General features: G+C 32.2%; 1 long non-coding RNA gene across 4 annotated transcripts; it reads left to right on the forward strand.

Annotated features, from left to right (window-relative positions):
- The first annotated feature begins 1,115 nt into the window (after positions 1-1,115).
- LOC121114184 (uncharacterized) lies at positions 1,116-5,837 on the forward strand. Of its 4 annotated transcripts, none has more exons than XR_005863220.2 (5): positions 1,116-1,338; positions 2,249-3,532; positions 5,223-5,329; positions 5,383-5,546; positions 5,640-5,654. It is a non-coding gene; the product is annotated as an uncharacterized lncRNA (long non-coding RNA). The 4 variants fall into 4 exon arrangements; XR_005863219.2 differs by having other exon boundaries at positions 1,134-1,338; positions 2,249-2,558; positions 2,617-3,532; positions 5,383-5,835; XR_005863218.2 differs by having other exon boundaries at positions 1,128-1,338; positions 5,383-5,837.
- Positions 5,838-6,697: the final 860 nt, after the last annotated feature.

Here is a 6,697-nt window from a genome sequence, read left to right on the forward strand (position 1 = left end):
AATACTGGTGGTCAAATAATTTAAAAATTAAAATAAATAATGTTATTCATAAGTCATAACTTATGTGTGTCTCTTTGAATCGAATGTAAGAATATCTAATTTATTCCAGAACTATAATTAAATAACCCAAGAACACAAAAAACAATATTGTAGGGTAGCCTCCTGAGTTTGACAAAAAAAAAAGTTATGTTAGTCAGAATAATTCCTAAAGCTGGTATTGTTACTCCCACAGTTACGCATGCTTTGAAGACAACACAACAAATTGCAAAGATACCAAATAATCAATAACAATAAACAATCAACAGATAGCTACGTAATAATCCTCTCAACAATTTTTTCATAGAAATAATAAAATGGCCAATATATATATTATATAAACGACGAGGGATCAACAAGAAATTGCATTCTTGTTCTTTTGCAAACGGAGCATAAGTATAGGACAACTTATTACTTTGTGCAATACTCAAAAAAAGAAATATATATATATATTTATGAAATAGCCATGGCGTATCAAGGGAAAAGTAGGAATCGACAGCTGAAAACAAATTACATAGGTTATAGGGTATTTTTGTGTTATGGAGGTAAAGCCGTGCGGACATTTTTGATTGCAAAAACGGCACTGTTTTTGTTTGTTTTAGTGATTGCTCACTTCTCTATATCATAATTTGTATGCATTTTCAGGGGCATCCGCAGGAGTGGAAGAGCTGTAGCTGTAGAGCTGCGGATGCCCCTGATTTTCAATAAATATTAAGACTTGAATAAAATATAAAGACTGGTATGTGAAAATGAATTAACCCCTGGAAGGCCTTTTTTATTTACCATACCAGGATACCTGGTCTGTTTGTTTTTGTTAGTGAGCGATACAGAAACTAAAGTATCATCCCATCCCATCATATTTTTTATTTTTTCAAACTCTTATTTTAATTCTTTCATTCTTGAGGACAGAACACGTCATATGAATTGATATGAATATGGTGTAGTTTCGTTTAAGTGTGCTGGTGAATAGCGGGGAGTAACACTCAGGATTTCTAGTGCAAATTATATTCCATATTATTAAAGTAAAGTTTGTCTGTTAGTCAAGGTCAAATTACTCTGGTTAATGCCGAATACTACTACAAGCCTACTATAGTTTCAACGCATGAACAACTACGTCAGTATTAATCATTTAACTACATTCTCTTTTTATGAAGAAAAAGAAAAACAACAACGATAGAAACTCCGATTTTTATAATTTTTGTGTGCAGTAACTTATAGTTCGTGTAAGAATATATCTCGTTAAAACTCATCAGAGTGATCATCTTATTTTCCAAGTCAAATACCGGATAGATTAAACTACGAGTAATCCCTTAATTTAAATTATCCTTCCTTGCATTGTAGAGAGATATTATGCCTGTTAAGTATTATTTTGAAGTAACCTAAATTTTGATTGATCATAGACGTATATATCTTTTTCTATCTTCATTTCTTTTAAAAAGGGCCAATTAAATAAATATAAAAATAAGTGTATTTAAATTATTTTCTTTTCGTCATCATTTACTCCAGCCTAGTTGATTAATGTCGCTATAACAGGTGTTTTCAAGAGGGTTCTGCAAGGGGAGGGCTAGAGGGGCTGTATCCCCCCCCCCAATAAGGAATTTTTGCTTCATACTAGAAAATTTAATTTAATTTTTCAAATGTTTTTACTAAAAAACTTATTTTTTAGTAAATAGCTATGGATTTTCTAAATTTTTGTCAAAAAATTTGATATTTGAAATTTAATTTTCAATTTTTTTTTAATTTAATTTTTTGAGAATAGCAACGAATTTTTGAAATTTTTGTTCCAAAAAACATACTAATTGAAATTTAATTTTTAAAATTTTTTGTGAACATCTAAGGATTTTTGAAAAAAAAACACTAATTTTTTTTTTCTTTTTTTGTCAATAGCATTGAATTTTGAATTTTTTTTCAAAACAATTGAATATTTGAAATTTAATTTTTCAAAAAATCCAAACCCCCCGCAAAAAAAAAAAATAAGATATATATATATATATAGGATCGAGGTCAGCAATTTTAAATAAGTAATCAGAAAATTAAAATTAATCTGAAAAGAAATATTTGGGAAAGAATTGCACTCTGTAATCTAAGAAAGAAACTAAATTTTATTATCACTGTAGTAGAATATGTGAAAACCTATCAAAAGTATGAACATCCTATTTGATTAAGTAGTAACATTTATGTAACTCATATATTAATAATTATATATTTTTAGATTTATTATCTAGAAATGAATACTTCCAACAACATTAATTCCGCAACTTGCATGACCTTCCAATCGACAAGCCCGAAGGAGCTTGATCTTTTTTAAACTGGATAACGCTGAAGACAAGCAAATGGTGGGGTTGGTAAAGGCTATAATGAGGTCCCCAGATGAGAATAAAGTTTTCAAGGCACAACAGGTAATAGGTAATATGATCCGGAGTATTATCAACGATGGAAAACCTTTGGAAAGGATATCATCACTAAAAGATTTTTTGTACAAACTCGACAGCCTATTGAATAAGATTGGGCCCCTGGAGCAGGTTATTATTGAATTGGAAAGCAAACTTAATCTCTGGGGTAATGAAGTTCTCAATATAGGGACAACATTTTAGAAATGAAGTAGACGAAGAGATTTGGAATACAACAAGAAAGTGAAAATAGTATTATGATATCGAGACCTGTTACGGGAGCTTAGATTGGAGAAACGAAAACAAATGGAGGCGTATATAACAAGAAAACAACTTTTCACTGGCAAGGAACCAATGGAAAGGAATGCAATATCTCCACCAGTACCCTCAACATCTAGGACCCCGAAGAAAACTTGTATTCTTCACCCCCATTCTTCTCACACAACATCAGAGTGTAGGGTGATTCAAGAACAATTAGCGAAAGAAAAAGAATCACCGAGACCCCCAGTGCATCAAAGAAAATCGAACAATGAAAGAAAAGGTACAAGATGGAATGTGAATGCCCTAAAGACCGTCAAAAAAACTAATTAATTAATTTAATTTTTCTCAAACTCATATTTATATCATTTTATTCTTGAGGACAGAAATCATAGGAATGGATATAAGTATTGAGTAGTTATGTGAAAGCGTGCTCATGAAAAACGGAGGGTAACACTGAAGATTTCTTGGAGAGTTATTTCTTATATTATAGCATTATCATCGATGAAAATACATCATTGACTACCTGGATTAAGGAATTAATTGACATGACATCAATAAATCAATTGACGATCTGGATATTGGAATTCCCCATATCAAACTCAATTACCTACACATGCAACTTAATTGATATGGCATTGAGAACAGAATATTGGAATTCCCCACATCCTATAAAATAATAATTGATACATTTTTTGATACTATATATACTCTGATTTACATATAGATATATATGTAAATTAGTAAATCTACGTGTATACAAAATATGTTCTTAATAAACGTTCCTTATTAAAACTTAAAAGTTTAGTTCAACTTCATTTCACTTTGTCCGAAATCTTCTTAATTAAGTAAGCATAAGCCTTATTCCAAGCTATCACTCCATGCATTGGTAGCGAGAGATTATACTTGTTATTATTATTTTTATTTTTTTTTCTTCGAGGTTCTAATATTTTGATTGATCATCGACGTATATGAATAATTTCATCTCTTTTCCGAAAGTTCCAGTAAAATAAATATTTTTGTACCGCCTTTTTACACCATTTTTTATTAGAATTTTTTTTCTTTTGTCAACATTCTCTCCGGCCAAGTTAGTTTTGGTAATTTAAAGTCGCTATAATATTATGAAAGATTTTTTTAGCCTAAGCTTAACCACTCCGGACATTGCTGAATACTACCTTTAGTGTACTAATAATGCCGAAAAAGCAATAATTTAATAGGCTGAATAATATTTCTATAAATAAAATTAAGATGATGATTCAAATAATTAGGAATGCTCTCATTTAGATAATCCAAATCACGTTTCATTCTTTTTCATTCCAATACGACTGCAATGAAATTTCTTAGACCGAAATAAGTTTATGATATACATCAGGTGGTATTATATGCAGTGCACCCGGTGACTGTTTTTCATACATTAAAACATTCTTACAAAACTTTAGATTAATTTTGGAGTAAGACAACCAACAGTTGTTCTAATTGGACTTGGGAGAAAAAAGAAATCTTTTTCTCTATGTAAAAATATATTTCACTCCTTCTTGGGAGATTTTTCAATCGTAACTGATTATTATAGTTATATTTATTGAAAAAATATTCTTTTTTTTTAAAGGCAACTAAGATATTTTACGTAGTTTCCTCAGGGTTTCCTATTTAGTCATGCTCTCTTTGTGCTGAATTTCCGAATCCACTCTCCTTCTCTGGTCAATCTCATCACTTCTTTAGTTGGGGTCACTTTTTCATCTAATGCATCTTGTGGACACTGGAAAAATGTAGACCAGTAGCTTCTTCATATCTCTTGGTGTAATCTACACGTTCTCTCCTTCTATCTTTTAATCTTCTTCCTGTTTTGCCTACATATCCACAGATCCACAGTTGGGTTTTGAATATATTACTCCAGGTGTCTCATGACTAATATGCACAACAGCTTTTGATTTTGTAGCACAGACGTCTTTGTTAATATCTAGACATAGGCAGCAATTGCAATTGTCCTTTTTGAATTGTTTGACCTGGTAGGCCCATTACTTGAAAGTTTTCTTTAAACATAAACACTTTTCTATAATGATATAAAGATAAAGATATAATGATTATGAACATTCCTCGACCCAAACAAAAGGTATCTAAATTATTAATAACTGAAGGGGCTCGATTTTGCAGCGCGTCAACAGCTAATAAGTTGACAAGCTATTCTATTAATTTTTTAGGGACTTGTGTACAACAATATTGTCTTTGTAGAGTTTACCTTGTTGATTCAATTACAATTCCTGGAGGTTGAGTAGGGAGTGGTAGATTAATTAATTGAATACTTAGGATTGAAGTACTGCGTCGCTACTTGCTTATACTATCCACTCTAGACTTAGAGCCTTAGAACTATCGGATCATGAATTATTTTCAAAAATTTCAATGGTTTATTAAGGCAAATAAGATAGCATCATGAAGAAATAGAGTTGGTTTGCCCAGCGTTGAAAATTAATAAAGAACTCTTCTGCATAATATAAAACATAAAATAATGACTGTCTAATTTTAAGAATTATTCTCATGTAGGTTTTATGGGGACTCTTCTTTCAGGCAATGAGGAAGTAGTTGCTTTACTGAGCATTAAGGGAACATCCTAATATCCCAAAATAAACCGTGGCTCTAAGGCTGTACAGGTGAAATACTGGGCTAACATACAGTTTACACTCTACAGACACCATTTTTCTAGGTACCAAGGAACCTTTCTAAAATACTTTAATATATTTCAGCTCACGGGTTGTGGAGACGAATAGCTGGGCCTGAGTAAAATTAAATTTAACCACCACAGCTTGCCTGAGCATCAGAGAAACCTCCTAATATCCCAAAATACACCCCGGCTCTCAGGTTGTACAGGTGAAGTGCTGGGCCAAAATACAGTTTAGACCACACAGCCACCATTTTTCTAGGTACCAAGGAACCTTTCTAATATTCTATAATATATTTCAGCCCACGGGTTGTACAGGTGAATAGCTGGGCCCGAGTCAAATTAAATTTCTCCGCCACAGCTTCCCTGAGCATCAGAGAAACCTCCTAATATCCCAAAATACACTCCGGCTCTCAGGTTGTACAGGTGAAGTGCTGGGCCAAAATATGGTTTAAACTCTACACCTTGAGCATCTAAGAACCCTTCCAATATCAGAAATACACCACGGCCTTACGGTGGTATGGGTGAAATACTAAAAATTATTTTAAAGTCCACCATGGCCTCGAAGATAAAAAAAAAAATGTCACCAGATGCTTTTCTTGAGCCTTAAAAATCTACATATAAAAATTCAGCAAATCCATCGACTAGTTCAGCCTTGATTGAAGGACACACACACACATAAACATTCATCTTTAATATATAGGGATAATACAAACATCTTATATATTTACTTAGGTTATATAATTTATCCTATTATATAAAAAAATAATTATAATTACGAAAATCAATATTACTGGGTGTGTAATCAAAAAATAGACATTTTGAATATGAAAACTGGGGGACCTACATTTACTAAAATTTGGACAGATGTTGGCACATGTATTGCCATTTTAATATTCAATATATCCTCCACCGACTATAATAATGGCTTTGATATGCCACAGGAAGCTCTGACTAGAGGTAACAAGTAGTGGTATCCAAATAACGTATAAAAATTGAACTAAATGTGCAAAGTAGAAAATGACCATAAATACAAATAAATCCAGTAAAAGGGTTTATTTTGATTTTGAATATTTATATCAAGTTATAACTTTTTATTCTAGCAAACCCTTACTCCACTAATCATCTATTTCCTCATGTGGTCCTTCGTTTACCTATTTCTCTTATTGGTGAGAATGTACTTGAAAAGCTCTTCCTCAGTCCGTGGATGTCATTGGGGTGCAGTTGAAGCTGGCAATGATGATGGGACTCTCCTTCACGTGAGACACATTCTCACCTGAGAGCACTAAACCATATTACTCATATTCTCAAATACTAGGTTGTTCTTGAGAATCTCCTCCAGCTTGCAGGGAAACTTGGG

The sequence above is a fragment of the Lepeophtheirus salmonis genome, chromosome 3 (assembly GCF_016086655.4).
Source record: "Lepeophtheirus salmonis chromosome 3, UVic_Lsal_1.4, whole genome shotgun sequence".
Classification (NCBI taxonomy): Eukaryota; Metazoa; Arthropoda; class Copepoda; order Siphonostomatoida; family Caligidae; genus Lepeophtheirus; species Lepeophtheirus salmonis.